Genomic DNA, 17,493 nt, shown 5'->3' with positions numbered 1-17,493 from the left:
GGGTCTGAAGGAGCTGTGTTTCAGTGCGTAGTATCAACAGTGTCAGCTTTTCCCCCAGCCCAGGAGGCAAGCTGTGACTGGGAGTAGCTGGTCTCAGCTCCCACACACATTCCTCCTCTGAGCCCGTGACAGCAGCAGACCTGGAGATGGTGGACGGGTGATTCGAACTTGAGCTTTCTCTGCTCTGCTGGTTCCTCCACTTTGTCAAGGGTGAGAAACACTGTGCCCAGGTCTCCATCCCTCGAAGTCCCATTGGCTGAGTCAGCTCCCCGCCTGCTTTTAGAAGGATCCAGTACAGGGAAGTTGTCCAGCTGAAACTCAAGACGTGCATGTTTATGGGTAGCGCATGGCGAGGTGAAACAAAGATGGCATGGAAAAGAGCTGGGAAAGGAAGAGAAAGTATTATGAAACGGAGGAGATGAAAAATCCTGAGATCACATCCAAGGGCTTTCAATGGGTGGAGTTAAATGACTGGTTCATTTATTCATTACCTGAGTTAAAATGTATTTACCACGTGTAAGGCTTCCTCCTAGACAATGGTAACGTAACAGTGAATAAAACAGATCGAAACCCTACCCTCATGGTGCACACATTCTAGTGGAAATAGTAGGTAATAAACAAGATCGCGAGGGAATATATACAATAACTAGATGGTGACTCACGCTGTGAAGCACTGGTAGGGTAGGAACGTGTTTGCATGTGTGTACATGCACACGTGTGTGTGCGCGCACGTGTGCAAGTGACATTCATGGCTTGCGATGCCTATTTGGCAACGAGGAGGGGAATTTCTTTGGCAGGGGTGATTTGGAGTTTAGTAGTGTGGGAAGAGCGGGAAAGAGATATTGCAGTTATGAAGGCAGGAAGTGATTCAAGTTTGTGTAAAACTTTTTAACAATGAAAAACGAAGAGGGACAGAACCAGTTTAGCACGGCAATGATTACATTTCTGAGTTTGCGTAAGGTGTGTTGGGAAACTTCTGGTCGCAAACCAACGTTTTGTTTTCTGGAAGCCCTTTACCATCTTTGAGTGCTGTTCAGATTTCAGTGCCTGAGAGTCCTCTGTGGTACTGACTAACTTCACCAGCCGAGCACATGGAGACCACGTTCTTTGTGCACTTCCCGCCTGAGATGTTTAGACTTGTTTGTGCAGAAAAATCCCTGCTTTTTAAATGCGGTTTTGGTTGGTGTTTTCGGAATGAGGAACTTATCAGCTGGGGCGACTAGTGTATGTATTCTTTTAGCCAGAACTATTGACCCACTCTTTACCAGAAAAGTCCCAATTCCAAAGTGACTTCCCATTAGAAGTTTATGTCTCATAAAGCTTCAGTAATATTTGCTTATTTGTGTAATATCCAGTTTAAAATACTCTCAGGCACATACATTATCTGTAAATTGCTCAGTAACTCTGTGGTGTAACCGGGCAAGTGTTCTTATACCCATTCCACAGATTCAAAGAGCCTCAGTGAGTTCCCCCTGTGTAACTAGTGTGTGGCAGGTAATGATCTTCCCTACCGTTGACTATGCATGAGTCAGACGACGTTTAAATGCTTTTCACATATTAACTTATTCAGTCCTCATAACAACCCAGTAAAGTGGGGGCTGTTGAAAGCATTACTGTCAAAACTCAGCCTGACACAGCTCGTAGGTGGTGGAACTCGGATCCAACCGGCTGCAGGCAGACTCCACTGTCTACACTCAGAACCACCAGGCTACACCCCTTTTGTTCTGGAAAGCAGATCTTCCAGCTCCTATGTATTGTAGGGTGTTATTTTTAAAAATCTTTTATTTTTATTTTTACTTTGCAAACAACACTGCCACAACAGTGACACATGGTGGAGCAGTAAAAAACAGCAGTGTGGATGGGAGAGGCCATCAGCTGAGTTCCAGTTTGGTTATAAGCTTGCTGGAGTGTCTGTTTCTGTCTATAAAACAAGGGGGTGGTGATATTGTTCACAACGTGGTGAGAAATAAATGTGATGCCCTATTAGAGCATCTCACGCATTGCAGACATGTAACAGGTGCTTGGCACGTGTACATTTCCTTCCTGCATCTGTGGCCTGTCACCAGGATCCTGTCAGAGGAACAGTTAGGAATGCAGGGCCGCAGGAAGCTGGGGAGGGCGCTGGCTACTTTGCATAGCCTTTGAGAAGCTCAGGGTGGGACTTGCGTAGCCTAAAAGAGCAGCTGAGAGTGAGGGCACGGTTCCTCCTGGGTGAGGCTTCGAGGGGCTGCTGTTCAGTGAAATACCATTTTCCAGTCTGGGTGACAGGTAGAGCCGGGGTGTTGGGGTGATCCTCCCTTCTCATCTCTTGATTTGCGCTGGGTCCTTGCTTCTGGGAAGATACCACCCTGAACTACATGGCGGCCCCCACAGGGCTGCCAACACTTTATGTGGAACAGAAGCGCTCAAACTTTTGATTTAAGGACCCCTTTCAATCTTAAAAATTACAGAAAACTCTAAAGAGATTTGTTTACATGGGCTATTGATATTAACTGTTTTAGAAATGAGAACAAATTTAAAATGCATTTTTATTGATCATTTAACAACAATAATAACTTCATTTCCTGTTAACATAAGCAACATCTCTTTTATAAAAATGATTAGATTTTAAATTTTTTTCTGGCATTGTCTTACCTTGTTCACTACATCGTTCTGGAAATCTCATTAATATTTGGCTCGACAGAAGACAGCAGAACTCTCACATCTGCATCTGCAGTCAACCTTTAAATACAGTAGAAAACTCCACTGTACACTTGTGAGAGGCTGCATGTGGAAAAGGCATAGACCATCTCTGAAGGATTAACAAAGTAGATTTGACCTTGTGGGTCAAAGGGTCTCAGGGACCTTTGAGAACCACTAATGTTGGATATCTTTTTCTTTTTAACAGTCTTTTTTAACATTCTTACAATTCCCTCTCAACGTTTCCCTCCTGACGTAACCGACCGTGATGCTAATGATTCTTCCTTCAACATTCTTGGGTTTGGCAACCCTGGAGAGAGTGGATTCATGTCCCCTCCTCTCTCTCCCTCCGTCTTCTCGTCCCTTCCTACCCTCTTCCTTCCTTCACAACTGTTCTTTCCTTCCCACTCTCAGTGGCACAGCCTGGAGAGTTTTTCTGTTCAGGCTGGTGCCTCATGACTGGTCTCTGTGCCTCTGGGACCTGACGGTTGCCAGGCTGTCCTCTGTCTGACAGCATCCACGATTTACTTCCTTCCCCAAAGTCTTGATCTTGGCTACTAACATTTATTAATTCTGGATTATGTTTTACAAATATTTTGGAAACATTTACAACCAAATTAAAAGAAAAACTGGTGTGTGTGCGTGTGTGTGTGCATGTGTGCGTGTATGTGTAAAGAATTTTAGGCGTGTTCATGGCCAACTCTCATATTTATAAACTGCAGAATCCGTGTAGCAGAATCCGTGTAGCAGAATTCTGCTGCCAGCCAAGACTGAGTGATACGGCCCGGATTTACTTTCTTACCAGAGACAACGACACAAAGCACCATATAAAATGCATGAAACCAGGGTGTTTAAAATACTGGACATCAGCCAGTGAAGGACGTGAGCCCTGAGAAGCAGCAAACATCAGATGGACCTTACAATTGTTCCTGCCCACTGACTTGAGAGAATTTTCATGCCATGGAGTGGGAGTGTCCATCCAACTCCCCAGGGAGAGAGGATGCAGGCAGAGTTCAGCGAACTTCCTGAATTGATAAGATGGCGCTGGGAGCCAGGGGAGACTAGGTCGCCTACAGTTCACAGGAAGGATGCCAGAGGAGAGAGCTGCACCAGCCATAACTTCAGATCTGCAGAGCGTCGCCTGTAAGAAATTGACAGAGTTCCGATCTGTGTGTGTGTGTGTGTGTGTGTGTGTGTGTGTGTGTGTGTGTGTGTGTGTGTGTGTGTAAACCACCTGAGGCCAGAAAAAGCACCACCCTGAAAGGATTAGGTGAAATATTGGATGGTGTGCGAGGCCAGGAATAACTTCTATTCCTACCAGCCAGGCTGGAAAACCTAATTTGCAAGCATTTGGTAGAGGACCAAGAAGGATCATGCTTCAACAGACCCCGCCTAACAACTCATAAAAGCAAGACCAAAAAAGCAGCCAAGGACACATGCAATTGAAGTCACCAAAAGGAAGGAGGCGGGGGTGACAGATGAAATCTTTGAAATTAATGACTAGAAATTTTCCAAATTAGATGGAGATGATATTTTGGATGAAAACCAGCTTGCCAGAGAAGGAGCCCTGATCCAGAGGTCCTGAGCTGCCGAGGCTTTAGAGCAGCGACATCCAGGACATTCTACACTGATGGGCACGTTGTATGGCTGTGAATTCAATATGGCGGCCACCACTGATGTGTGGCCGTTGAGCTCCTGAAACGTGGCTGGTGCAGCCTGGGAACAGACTTTTTCATTTTATTGAATTTTAAATAATTTAAATAGCTTCATGTTTCTAGAGGCTACATGTGTGGGATAGTATGGATCTAGAATGAGAGGGAGTCTTTGGAGCCGTGTCCTGAGAGCCCATACAGAAGTCACACCCAGGGCACCTGCCGCGTCTCCTGCCCAAAGTCTGGTCCAGCCTGGGTTCTGACTCTTTCATGCCGTTACTGGGGCTTCACTATGGTCACTCTCAGGAGGACTCAAGGCCCAGTGGCATTGGCCTCCTCTGAGGACAGTACCAGCTACATTCTAGACGATGAGCTGAGCTCACCAGCAGGTCTGACCCTCCCGGAGCTGGAACAGCTCAGCATCCGCCATCAAAGCTCTTAATTCAGTGACTTGCTTATAAGGATGAGAGAGGCAAAGAAGGAATCAGTGGTCCACGGCCTCTTCCCCCAGCCCGTGGACCGCGCTCTCCTGCCCGCTCAGGGCAGTCCCAGACAACAGTGATTATTGGTGGATAGCAGTTCACCTGCTGTTGACTTGTTGCCAAAATAATTGTTCTGAGGAAAGATGAGGAAAGGAATAGGTGAGTGTTGGCACAATTTTTGGATGTTAGGGAAATGATTCAACACCTAGGCACTCCTGAGTCTGCCCAGATTTTCCTTCTGCATCTCTTTGTCAGAAGCCATGGCCTAGTCTTACTCTTCCAAGTACCTTTGCTTACTTCTCATGGAAGTAAGCACTTTTTCTTGGAAAATCATTGATTAACAGCACTAGAAATGAGGTCATCCCTGCCGTTAGTATTGGCTGCAAAGCACAAGGTTGTAACTATTTCGTTTACTAAAAGTAGTATATTTAAAGCTAAATCTATTTGACCATCTCATAATTCTCATTTTTCCTTTGTTTGCTGGTGAGATAGTCATAATCATAAACTCAAAGAAGCCTGTAACTGGGCAGGGTACAGAGTGATGCTAGAGAGGAGAGAATAGATGGCATTTAAAATCTGAGACACCTTGCAGGCTAGGCTGACTCTGTACGGTCCAGGACAGACCATGGAGAATCAGGGCGTATTCCTGAGTATGGTCATCGCTTTGCTTGTTTATTACTGTGCCACAAACTCAGTGACTTAAAACAACGGTGTTTTCTTATCTCTCAAGATTCTGTTGGTTGATGGGACTCAGTTGAGTGCTTCTCCTTCGAGGCCTGTCCTGTGGACGTGGCCAGATATGGCTGACTGGGGTTGATTGGCTTGACATCCAGGACGGTGCTGGCTGCCGTGGCTGGGGTAGGTTCTGGCAGTCAGCTGGGGCTGTGGCCTGGGGTGCATCCATGTGGCCTTTATGTGGCGCTGGGTTTCTAGCCGTGTGGCAGTCTCAAGAGAGTAATACTTCTTCCTTGGCAGCTTTGGGCACCAGGAGTGAGTGTTCCGAGGCACCCTGGGAGAAGCTGAAAGGTTTTGGATGATCTTGCTTCGGAAGTCCCAGAAGGTCAATTCTGTCTCATCCTTATCGGTTGGAACTGGCTGAGTGAGTCACTGACTCAAGGGGAGACCCAATTCAAGGGGAGGGGAATCAACTTCACCCTTCAAACAGAGGAGGAGGGAAGCATTTGCAGTCGTCTTTAATGTACGACAGTGATTATATGAAAAGGAAACCGCTCAGAGAAAACAAACTGGCAGTTATATTCAGAAAAGATCAAAGAGTTGAGAGTCTAAAACAGGAAATCTGGATGCTGGAAGGTGCTTGGGGAAAAGGGAAAGTGACGAAATTTAGGGATGAACTACAGAAACTTTCAGAGAACTGAAGATGGTGGGGCCGTGCAGGATTGCGAGGAGACAATGGTAGATTTAAAACTATGCTTAAGGAAAGCAGGACTTTTGCTGCCTGTCTTGCATATGACTCAGCACAAAGGTTTCTTGGATGACGTCGGGAAGTTGGTGACGGCTGCCTTTTGGATGGTGGTGGATGATTGGGTTATCGGTGCTTTCAGTTTTGTGTGTTGAAGCATTCGCCAAATCGAAGACAGCTGGTGCCAGAAAGAGGGGCCGCCAGCCCGGTTCTGTGAGGCGTAGCAGTCCCTGGAAGTTACAAAGTGGATCGGCCTCCAGAACTTGCTGCGATCTTTCTGTGTTGACATGGGAAAGACCAGGTCCAGGAATCTCTGCGGTCATGTGCCTCCACTGAGCCAGATGGAAGCTGCGTTAGAACTAAGAGTTGGCCAGGCTGCCAGCCATGTCTGTCTTTTCTCCGTCCTCACAAAGGAGGTTAGGAAATAGTCTGTTGTCCATGGAAGCATTTTGGTGCTTTATACTTTCTCCCGGGCTGTCAGCTCTGGTTCACACGTGGCTGTCTGACTGGTAAAGACCTTGCAAAAATCAGAGGAGCTTGAGTAGAAAGATGATCACAGAAGCCCACACGCAACTGCTTAGAGAAAGGAAGATTGTAAGAGACTCAGATTTAAAAAGTGGTTATTTGGGGGCCAGTCGACGGAAAATGTATGAAAAGAGCAAAAAAACTAGGTCGTAGAAGGAAGTCCATGTAGGGCAGTGGTTTTGAAGTCTATCTCAGGGAACGCTGTGGTTCTGTGAGCAGTTACTGGCAGTCCTAGAAATAACAAAATATAGGCGTGGCCACAATCACAGAGGCCCTGTGTGCGAAAATGTAATTAAAATTTTTCCATCGCTGAAGTCAGTTTAGTTCATGAACCCTCATTTCCATCTGATGCCAGAACAAAGTCTTGCCAGTGCAGAGTTATAATGCAGAGTTGTTTAGTCTCCGATGGATTAAGACTCAGTCTCTGGGGTAACAGCATGATCTGTGCAGAATTCTTCCCTCTCCAGACGGCTTTTTCTCTCTAGACGGTAACTGGAGTTCTCTGGGGCTGGTGGAGGTGGAGGGCAGGTACTGCTTAAGGCTTGTCCCAGCGTCTGGGGAGGGGTTCTGTCCCTAAGTTATCCTCTGGACTTACAGCCCTCAGCTGTGGTCCCGCTTGCACTGCCACGGCTCATCTCAGCCGTTGAGGGTCTGGGGTTCTGAACGCTCAAGGGTGCTCTGGATTTTGTAAGGTAGCCTGGCCTCAGGGCCGGGCAGTTCTTTGGTTGGGCTGCCCCTTGGTACGGGCCATGTTGGACCCCAGACTTCACTATGACGTGGGTGGTGTCCAGGGCTACACTGGGGAAGCCCAGCATGCCCCTTTCTTTCAGGGTCCCCTCAGTCTCCCCTTTCGGGAGGAGAGGCGGTGGTGGAGGATGGGGGCACTGAGCCACCTCTCAGAGACCTTCCAGAGTCAGCAAACACCAACCATCTCCCTTCTGCTCCCCTGCTCCCCTGCTGGCTAACCCTGCTCCTCTGGGTGGGAAACATACATTTGCCTTCTTTATATGATGGTACATCCTTCTGAACTCGATGATTTATTTATTTTTTAATTTTTAATTTTTTATTGTAGTGTATGTGTCAATTTCTGGTGTCCAGCATAATGTTTCAGTCATACATATACAAACGTACATTTGTTTTCATATTCTTTCTCATCATAGGTTACTACAAGATACTGAATACAGTTCCCTGTGCTCTACAGTAGAAGCTTGTTGTTTATCTGTTTTATATATAGTCGTGTGTATCTGCAAATCTCGAACTCCCAATTTATCCCTTCCCCTTCTCTTTCCCTACTGGTAACCGTAAGTTTGTTTTCTACGTCTGTGAGTCTGTTTCTGTTTTGTAAATACGTTTATTTGTGTCTTTTTAAAATAGATTCCACATATGAATGATATCATGTGGTGTTTTTCTTTCTCTGACTCACTTCACTTAGTGTGATCATCTCTAGGTCCATCCATATTGCTGCAAATGGCATTATTTCACTCCCTTTCACGGCTGTGCAGTATTCCACTGTGTAAATATACCACAACTTTATCCAGTCATCTGTCGATGGACATTTAGGTTGTTTCCATGTCTTGGCTCTTGTAAATTAGTGCTGCTGTGAACTCTGGGGTGCATGTATCTGAATTTGATGGTTATGATATCAACTTGAGGCTCAGAGTTTGTCAACACTCTGGCTTTGGGGCATTCGAGGAAACAAGCCCACAAATGCTTCCTCTTTAAAGCTTTCAAGCTTAGTGTGAATGTTTATAATGGCCAGTCCTTCAAAAATGTCATGCCTCCTAGGCCATGGGGGCTGTTGTGTGTTTCTGATCATCGGAGCATGCTGTACTGGTCAGTGGGATGCTGTCTCAGGTGCATTGTTAGATGTTCCTCCAGGGAGGCTCGCGTGCTCTGAGCAGCTTGACAGGTGAGGGATAGACTGAACATCTTCAGGGGATATGGTCTCTCTTAAGGAAGGTGGTCCGGGGGGCGGCAGGCAGTCAAGTCTGCCAAGTGATATGAGTTTCAGAGGTGGGAGGGTGGAGGGACACATGCTCCAGAAAGGGTCCTGGGGCTCTAGATGTTACTTCTATGTCTCATATGTTTTAGTCCAACACCTCTGTCATCATTTTCATAGAGCAGAGTCTTAATGCAAGCCCTTGGCCCCATCCAAAGCATCTGTGTGGTGCTGAGACCGGAGCAGAGGGTGATGTAGGCGTGAGTCTCCACCTCGTGAAGCCTCCGACCCAGAGCGGAGCCAGGCAGGTGGACACACCAGTTACTCTGGGAAGGAAGCAAAGGGAGGAACCGCCAGGGGAGGCGGTCAGCAGGGCTGAGTGATGGGGAGGTGAATTCAGGATCCCAGTAGAGCAGTGGTTACAAGTAAGAAGGGGAGGTCTTCAGATCCCACCTCCGTAATAGGGGTGTTTGAGAGTCCCACCTGGATCTAGGGGCCCTGGTGTCTAGCAGAACAGCTGGGGTAGGGGTGGGTGGGAAGCATCAGAATGTAGAGAAAAATAAAAGGAAAGTGTAATTTTAATTCTGTATTATTACACAAATCAGTTTACTTTCTCCTTGTAAATGGTTAAAAAAAAAAAACCTTCATTGTATAAACAGAAAGATGGTTTATTGCTTCTGAGCTAGTTCTGCAGTGCCGAGCCGAGCCCACCAGTGTCAGTTTCATCAGCTGCCACGGGGGCACACGTGTTGCAGTGGCTTCTGGTGGCAGATTCAGAAAACGGGCATCACTGTGGGAGCTTGAATGAACACTTGTTTGCAATCTTGGCTGCATCTTGGAATCACCCAGGAGCTTGAAAAACACTGACGTTCGGGCCTCAGCCCCAGAGATTTTGATGGGACTGATCTGGGTAGGGGCGATCCAGATCTCCCCTGGATTCTAATGTGTGGGCCAGGTTTCTGGAACCACCACCTGAACAGGAATATACCAAGAGACAGAAGATGTGATGAGTTCTCATTGTACTATGTCACTGGGCACAGATTTGAGCTTGTTTCCCTGAGAAAGAGGAGCCATAAGTCTCTGGAACCAGATAAAATAAAAAATGAGAAACGGTCATCATGGGAGGTCCCCAGTCAGCATTAGGGCTGAGGAGTGTTGCTACTCCACCCTTTAGGCATCCTTCCATTTCAGAACCATCTGGGGTGGCTGAGGCCCAGGTTAGCTCAATTCTTGAGTTTCTGACTGGGGTATCAAGCCATGGGTTAGGGAAACGAGCGCCCGCCCAGTCTGGAAGGGATACGGGAAGGGGCGGTGTGTTTTATTAGGAAGGAAGCCATCATCATTTACTCCGTGTCTCCTGGGAGCACGGCCCGAGAAGTCTTCAAAACAAGCTGGGGGCTGGTCACCTGCTGGAGGCACGGAGGGAAAGGGAAGAGCCCCTTGGAGCCCAAGCCAGCGCAGCGGGGACCCCAGCATCCTCCCCTCCCCCGACCGAGGTGTGACCATTCATAGCATTCCTCCGAGTTCAAAGTGAGTGAGTGGGTTTTAAGCGTAAAAGCATCTGAGGTCTGGCCAAGAAGTCTGGTACCAAGACTGTCCCACCTGTAACCTTTCCATTGAGGAGAAAGACAATGACAGTAAAAGTAGCAGGTGACTCTGTGATGTCAACCCTGCGCCTGGCCCTGGTGTACAGTATTAGCTCGCTTAATCGTCCCAACCCCTCTGTGGGGCGGGGGCGGGGGGCGGGGGGCGGTGTTGTTATGATCTCTTTTCCCAGAAGAGGAAACGGAGGTACACGGAGGTTCGGGACTCGTCCAAGGTCACAGAACTCCGGAGGCTGGCGGACTGTCAGGCTCGGGGACAGAAGCGTGAGTGTCGCCTCCGGGCGAGGAGTCCTGCGGGTCGCCTGCTCCGTTGGAAGTGGTGCCGGAGACCCCGCAGTGGGTGGAGAGTAGCCGGGTGGCGGGGTTTCGGTGAGTCGCCCCATCTCAGTCCGGGGGGCGCGCCCGCGGGGTTGCCCGGGGCGGGGCGGCGCTGGAAAGGGGCTGCCAGTCTGGCGGCTCCCGGGTGGGGCGGGGTAGGGGCGGTCCTCGGCCTGTCCCCGCCCCCCCGCCCGGGCCCCGCCCTCTCCCCGCCCTCTCCCCGCTCTCTCCCCGCCCCCGCGGACCCCGATCCCGAGCAGAGCCAGGCTGGAGCCAGAGCGGCGCCCGCACTTCCCGGGCGCGAGGGCGGAGCCGGCCGGGAGCCCGCGGCCCGGGCCTGAGCGCGGGGATGTGACGCCCGCCCGGCTCCCAGGGCGCGCCCCGCCGGCGGGCCACCCTGCACGCCGTCCCCGGGGCGCCCAGGTAGGAGGACTCTGGGGCGCCGGGCCGGGTGCCGGGGGGTTGGGGGAGACTGTGGCTTTGGCACCTTGGCGGCAGCGCGAGGAAAGCCTCCTTTCTCAGTTACCCTTGTGTCAGCTTGTTGCATAAGAGAGTTATGGCGGTTAAATCTCTGGGTTTGGGGGCTTTGTTTTTATTCCCGTGTCAAGCAGGAGTAAAAGTTGTTCACATCTGTCTTCGGGGAGCTTGGCGATGGTTCCGGAGGGTTGTTCTAGGGTGTGTGTGGGTGTGTGTGCGTGTTTGTAAACTGCTTCCAGGCATTTTAATCCGGCCAAGTTCAACTGGTTTGCGAGTATCTCTTTTTAGGGGTTTCGGCTCCAAAGCGTTGTCTCCAGAGAAGATAAGGTATGAATGCCCTAAACGCAGTGGGGCGGGTGACGTGTGGCCCTTGCAGATAAAGGATGATACTGGGTGGTGTAGCTACGGACACCAGGAAGTCACACATTTACAACAGGCATGTCTCTCATTTTACAGTTTATAATCCCCTTTACACTCAGTGCTCTTTTATCCTCCCCACCGTCTTGAGAGTGAGATGCAATTGCCACCCTCCTGTTACAGGGGACGAAGCAGAGGCTTAGACAGAGTGACTAACTTGTTGGAGGGCAGGTACCAGAAGGAGAGACCTCTGAACTCCAAACCCGGTGGCTTCTATTTTATGATGTGATGGCTGCCAACCATCCCGCCCCCCGGGGCTTTCTCCTCTGCGCTGTGTGCGCTGGGTGTGCGGATTCCTGCCCTGGGCAGCTGTTGGAAGTGAATCCTGGAGGGAGGGGCTATTTGTCAGATGGGCACCTTCCCGCGGTCTTGGCTTAGGAACTGAGGTAAGGGATGTGTCTGGGCCACTGGTACCTTGGAGAAAAGGTGAGCGGAGAGCCACGCACCACTGGAGTGTGCCCGTGGCTGAGTGCCAAGCTTCAGGAAGGTGAATGTGAAAACGGGGCTCTGACTGTGAACAGAGAACCAGGGCTGGTGCTGGCGGAGGAGGCTGCCGTTTCTCCAGCTAATCTGTCATGCATCTTTTTCTCTCTTGCCTTCTTTTAGTTTCTTATTTATTTTACATCCTATTTAGTATTTCATCTTCTGTATTCATATTCTACCTTACGTTTTGCACTTGAAAAAAAAACATGGGGCCTTTGGGATGGGATTGGATGGAGAAGGGGTGTGGGAGCCCTGATGTATTTTGTCTTATTTGGCTGGCTGCCATTCTGTTGTATGTGGAGCGGTCACTGCACCTGACCATCCTCAGGTGGCCTCCATGCAATTCTAGGAAAGATATTTGACCTGAATTCTCACATGACCTTGGCAGAGGCAGGACAAAACCCTCCCCATTTTTAATAAGCTCTGCAGGGCCCTCTGTGGCACAGCGTGTCACCAAGACTTTCATTACGGCTCTGAAACACGTAGCATTGTGAGTAATTCCTTCATCGTAGGTGGAACGTTATTTAATATTAGATCCACATACTTACTGAACAGATGTGTGCTGAATGTCTGCTGTGTGCTGAGCACTGTTCCAAGTCCTGAGGGTAGAGCAGTGGACAAGACAGATGCAAATCTCTGTCCTCGAATGGAAGTCACAGAGCATCAGGGGTCTCTCTGCCTAATGGGGTTCTTGGATATTCACCCTGAGGACAGGATGTGGGGACACTGGCTGCCCACAGGCAGGACACTACTTAGCATCTCCCGTCGAGAACACGAGAAGGTGATGGGCACTGAGGCAGCTCTTTGTCTCCCTAGAGAACAGCAGAGGTGCTGAGTGTACCCTGCGGCTCAGCCGGGCCCTTGGACCAGGGCAGATGGAGAACCCGTGACTGGGATGCAGCCGTGGGAGGTGTGTCCACATGGAAGCAGCCTCACTGATTAAAGTGGCCAAGCTGGACAGTTGGAGTGAATCTACCATAGCATAGGGGGCAGGTTACTATTAATTATGCTACATGGTGGATTTGCTGTGGCCTTGCAACTTGGAAGCAGAAAAGTCACCTCACCAGGGGCTCTGGGACGCGCCAGGCCCGCGACGCTCCCTGTCGGCTGCTGTCAGCAGACACAGTTTGCATTTTCCTCCCTTCAAAGTTGCCAGGCGGGCTGACACATTGGCACTGTCAGCAGCTTTGTCCCCGCCCCCTTGCCTGCAGTGGCCCCAGGTGGCGCTGCTTCAGCTGTACTCAGCTGGTGGGAGCTTGCAGAGGACCCTCGCACCAGCGGGATCTCATTAAGGGGCTAGGTTCCTCAAGGTCGCTGGTCACCTGCCTACCTCGGGATTCTAGGCTGCCCCCTCTTTTCATGCGTGTGGCCGAGGAACGGAGACAAATTTTTCATTTCTACCTGTTTCGGAAAGGATTTGTAAGATGCCGTAAATTGACATTAGGATGAAAGAAAGACAAGGGTGGAGACAAAGTGGAGTCCAGAAATGTATAAAACGTAAACCTTAAAGAACTAGGTACTTTTTAAAAAAAAATTGAAAAATAGTTGATTTACAGTGATTCAGGTGTACAGCAAAGTGATTCAGTTATGCATATCCATCTGTCTGTCCGTCTGTCTATCTATTTATCTACCTACCTATCTATTCTTTCTCAGATTCTTTTCTGGTATAGGTTATTACAGGATGTTGACTACAGTTCCCTGTGCTGTACATTAGGTCCTTGTTGTTTATCTATTTTGTATACAGTAGTGTGTACCTTGCAGCCCACTGGGGCTGCAGGGGTGGAGGAGAGCTCACTGCAAGCTCGGCTGGACCAGACAGCAGAGCAAACTAATGAGCATCTCGGGCTGTGTCCGGGCAGTGGTGTTCCTAAAGCCCCCAGGGTGGTTCTAACTGGTCAAGGCCGGCAACACCAGTATCCCCTCCTGCAGGCAGTGGGAGGGATCTGCCAGGGCACAGCTGCCTGTGTCTTCAAGATGAAGAAGTGCTCAGGAGAAGTGAAAACATCCCTGATAGAAGTGGGAAGTCTCTCCTGAAGCTTCCCATTTGAGAGATTCAAAGAGCAGCTTTTAGGCATCTCTTAAAGTGACCACCATTAAAGGGCAGTTTGGTGACTGCATTTCAGCGGGACTCACAGAGCTTGTGGTACGGGGAGCATCAAAAGTGACAGCGTCCCGGGCTCTGCACATGTGGCTTCCATGGACCTCATGGACCCCTGAAAATGCAGCTGACGGCTCCCGCCCACGAGTGAAATTAAGAGTTAGATGCTGTCACTTTAGACCAGCGCTTCTTACCCCATTCAGAACCCAGTGACCCCTTTTAACGCAAATATTTTTAAACACCCCCTTTACAATTCCAAAATGATATAATCAAACCTACCTGCAATGTAATTTCTAAATAACCGATATGATAGTAGATATAAAGAATAAGTAAAGTAATTTGGGTTAAAATGATGTATTTTGGTGTGAGCCAAACCAGGACCGGATGAGGTCACTGGCGCTTTATGCAGACTGAGCACTGGGTCTTGTGGGGCGGCTGCCTGTGCAGTCTGGAGCAGGAGCGTCCCGGCGGACATCTATACTCCACTGGATGAGAACTGACTCCTGGTCGGGATCTAAATGATGGTCGAAGGCCAGTCCTCCCTCTGTTTTCATAGGGGTTGCACCCCTGGAGAATTCAGTGTCTATGAAAATTGTTCCAACAAAATGTATTTTACCTAAGTGTAGGGTGGAGTGGGGCGCTAGGCTCCCATAGTGATAAATGATGCTTCCATCAGTGTGAACGTCTGCGGGGGCCTGGAGGTCAATCAGGATGAGGGACCAGTCTTCACCGGGTGGGGCTGATTCCCGTCTGTGACTCCGCCACTAAATGCACCGCTAGTGAATGGCCACCCACAGCTTCCAAAGTGCTCCTTCGGGGAAATGCTGGCCCCGTCGAGAACCACTGCTTTCTCTGCATCACTTGGTAGTGAGTGGTGAGAGCGCTGATGCGGGTGTGTGCCCTGAAATGACACGGTGCTGATAAGAGCAGGTGTGAGCTGGCCGTCTGGATGCACGCGCGTCAGCTGTCAGAGGGTCACGGAGGAGGTGATAAAATCAGAACCCTGGGGGCGAGTGCAGCAGGGGCTGACTGCTCAGAGGGGCCTGGGAGATTTAGGGGGGGATGGAAATGGTTTCTATCCCGGTGGGGGTGTCCTGGTGTATACAGTTGTCATAGGTTGTGGAATTGTACACTTAAGATTTGTTGTGTATTTGACCGGATGCATGTGGTTTTAAAAGAATTTTTTAAATTTCTCTTTTTTTTAATGGAGTTGCTAGGATTGAACCCAGGACCTCGTGCGTGCTAAGCACGCGTTCCACCGCTGAGCTGCGCCCTCCCCCTGACCGTGTGCATGTTTTAGCTCAATGAAAAAGCCCGCAGGAGTGAAAACACTGGAAGATGCTTGCAGAGGCTGTCTGGTCCTCTGAGATTCACCTGCAGACCCCACTCTGAGAAACAGGACTGTTCTCACGTGACCAAGGGACTTACTCTTGCTCACAGTGGACTTTCTGCAAGTCCTGCGTGGCCGGACTCAGTATCAGAGCCTTTGGCAAGTGTCTGGGATGGGGCTGTCCTGCAGGGGTGAGACACTGGAGGGGGCGAGTCTATGTGCTGGAAAGCACCCCAGGGACAGAGACCAGAGCCCCTCCTACTGCCGGGCCTGGTGTCTCTTGTCCAGAAGAGAGATGGAGACCTCGTCGAACTCCAGCCCAGCGGTCAAGCCCGTTCCCGTCTGCAGCCCGCTTTTGGCCAGAATCACAACCCTCTGAGCCTCGTTTCCCCCTCTGCCCCGAACGCCCACGTGACCCACCAGTTTGGTGGCTTTGTGCCTTGTGGAAACTGAGATTTCCTAGCAACACAGGAAACCTCCGTGGCTATTTTTACTTTATCTGCATGTCCTGTAGGTGATGTTCTTATGATGAAAAAACTTTCCCTGCCCCGTTTGTTAGGATAAATAAGTCAGAGAGTTCAGTGAGCTAGGCTTTGCTCTCCGTCTGCTGATAGGAAGATCATCGATGTTTCAGTGTTTCTTGGACCTTCTGAGAGGATGGGGGTTCCCGTGGCCTCTGTGTGGGATGGTTCTGTTTGCTCAGAGTCGCGTAAAGCTTTGTCTTGAGGGGAGAGTTGGTGACAGTCATGCTGACCTCAAGTCAGGGCTTGGGGTGTCCTGCATGTTATTTGTTCATCTCTACGGAGGGGAAACAGTCCTGTCACATTGGGAGCGCACCGTGGGGACCCCCAGAAGGTCCCTTCTGTGTTGTCCTTCCCTGTGGCGCATGAGGAGCCGTCTGGGGTCTCCTCCGTCCTTAGTGTGGGCTGCCCTGTGTGTCTGTAGTTTGTGGGTTCTCGATGCTTCTCTTTCTCATGATTGGGACTGAACAGAGATGACTGCAGGTTTATGGAGGATGGTGCCTCTCAGATTTTATCTCCAAAGGATTCCAGGAAATGCTCAACCAGCTCTCCAAGGCATCACCGGGGGGGCTAGTTCTCGATGCCTCTTGCTTTATCTCTGAGACTCTCCTTTCCTCTTCACGATACAGCCATGTCTCCTCTAATATGACAATCACACCCCACCCCCCCTAGAAAATCCTCAGATAAAATCATGACCCCGGGAGGATAGACTCTGATTCCCTGACTGTCTGCAGCTTCTCTGGGGGGGGGGGGGGTTGTGGATTTCGTTTAGGAAACAAGGTCTTGTACCAAACAGAATTTTCAAGTATTTTCCACCATCATGTGGTTCTCCGACTTTATAAGTAAGTTCCTTTTTTTGCCTTATCTTTAAAATGACATTTTGGTCTCAGCAATATTAGAGAGTGTTTCATAGCTGGTTGAATCCCTGTAACAGGTGAGGATTGTAATTATGGGCTTCGCTGTAACACCGTAGCCCGTTTCCCATACATGTTTCTACTGATTTTCGACAGAACGTGTGGGCTGTGACATTTCAGGGGCTGAAGGACCTACTTTGTCATCCTTGCTTTTCTCAGGGAGTCACTCACTGTCATTCTTGGTTAGAGGCAATCGTGTTGAAGCCTGATTCTCTGAATGTGTCTGGATTACGTCAGAGGCGCACGTAGACCACGTGGGTTAACGTTTGGGATGGGAAGTTGTTTTAAACAATGCCGCCCGCTTCTTTACGAGGCACTCAGTGTGGGCAGTGAGTTGGCATGAGGTGGAAACATGGAAAGTACCGTTAGGATTTCCTTCTACAGCTAAGAGGTGGGGTCTGCTACTTCGGGCCCTGGAAGAGGGAGGGGCCCCCAATGCCGTCATCCCTCTCTCCTTGGGTTTCCGCAGAAACTTCCCTTAGACCCGGGCAAGAGAGGTCCCACCCCGGCCGTGTGCTTTGGAGGGTTCCGCTCTGCTTCTCAGCGAGCAGTGGTCCGGAGTCTGTTGGGCCAAGGGGATGGTCCCGGGACCCGGGAGCCCTGAAATTCCCTTCCCAAATAGCCTGGACTCGGA

The 17,493-nt window shown here is 49.8% G+C and overlaps 1 protein-coding gene across 11 annotated transcripts in view; it reads left to right on the top strand.

The window, feature by feature from the left end:
* IL1R1 (interleukin 1 receptor type 1) overlaps positions 1-17,493 on the top strand; it is a 58,916-nt gene that overhangs the window by 17,904 nt on the left and 23,519 nt on the right. For 4 of the 11 annotated variants that reach the window (XM_074354711.1, XM_074354709.1, XM_074354710.1 and 1 more), the window contains exon 1: positions 10,882-11,042. The exons of 5 other annotated variants lie outside the window; for them this stretch is intronic. The gene's annotated coding sequence lies outside the window, so the exon portion shown is untranslated. Of the gene's footprint in view, positions 1-10,474; positions 10,566-10,646; positions 10,671-10,881; positions 11,043-17,493 lie in introns of those variants that run through there. 2 more of the 11 variants (XM_074354708.1, XM_074354707.1) reach the window with 2 other exon arrangements.

The sequence above is a fragment of the Camelus bactrianus genome, chromosome 28 (genome assembly GCF_048773025.1).
Source record: "Camelus bactrianus isolate YW-2024 breed Bactrian camel chromosome 28, ASM4877302v1, whole genome shotgun sequence".
NCBI lineage: Eukaryota > Metazoa > Chordata > Mammalia > Artiodactyla > Camelidae > Camelus > Camelus bactrianus.
This window is presented reverse-complemented; position numbering and strand designations above follow the sequence as displayed.